Source organism: Arachis ipaensis, chromosome B10, assembly GCF_000816755.2.
Source record: "Arachis ipaensis cultivar K30076 chromosome B10, Araip1.1, whole genome shotgun sequence".
Classification (NCBI taxonomy): Eukaryota; Viridiplantae; Streptophyta; class Magnoliopsida; order Fabales; family Fabaceae; genus Arachis; species Arachis ipaensis.
In genome coordinates this window covers 121261011-121261635 of record NC_029794.2, presented here as the reverse complement: position 1 = coordinate 121261635, position 625 = coordinate 121261011, and positions in this window count along the sequence as shown.

The window sequence follows — 625 nt, the reverse complement described above, 5'->3', positions numbered from 1 at the left end:
GGGCCCACTTGGTGTGTGTTTGGGCTGAGCATAAGTGTAGCACGTGCAGAGGCCATTTGTGGAGTTGAACGCCAGGTTTTGATCCATTTCTGGCGTTCAACTCTGGTTTTTTATCCCTTTCTGGCGCTGAACTCCAGAATTGGGCAGAGAGCTGGCGTTGAAAGCCAGTTTGCGTCATCTAAACTCGAGAAAAGTATGGACTATTATATATTTCTGGAAAGCCCTGGATGTATACTTTCTAACGCAATTGGAAGCGTGCCATTTCGAGTTCTGTAGCTCCAGAAAATCTACTTTGAGCGCAGGGAGGTCAGAATCCAACAGCATCAGCAGTCCTTCTTCAACCTCTGAATCTGATTTTTGCTCAAGTCCCTCAATTTCAGCCAGAAAATCCCTGAAATCACAGAAAAACACAAAAACTCATAGTAAAGTCCAGAAATGTGAATTTAACATAAAAACTAATGAAAACATCCCTAAAAGTAACTAGATTCTACTAAAAACATACTAAAAACAATGCCAAAAAACGTATAAATTATCCGCTCATCACAACACCAAACTTGAATTGTTGCTTGTCCCCAAGCAACTGAAAATCAAATAGGATAAAAAGAAGAGAATATACTATAAATTC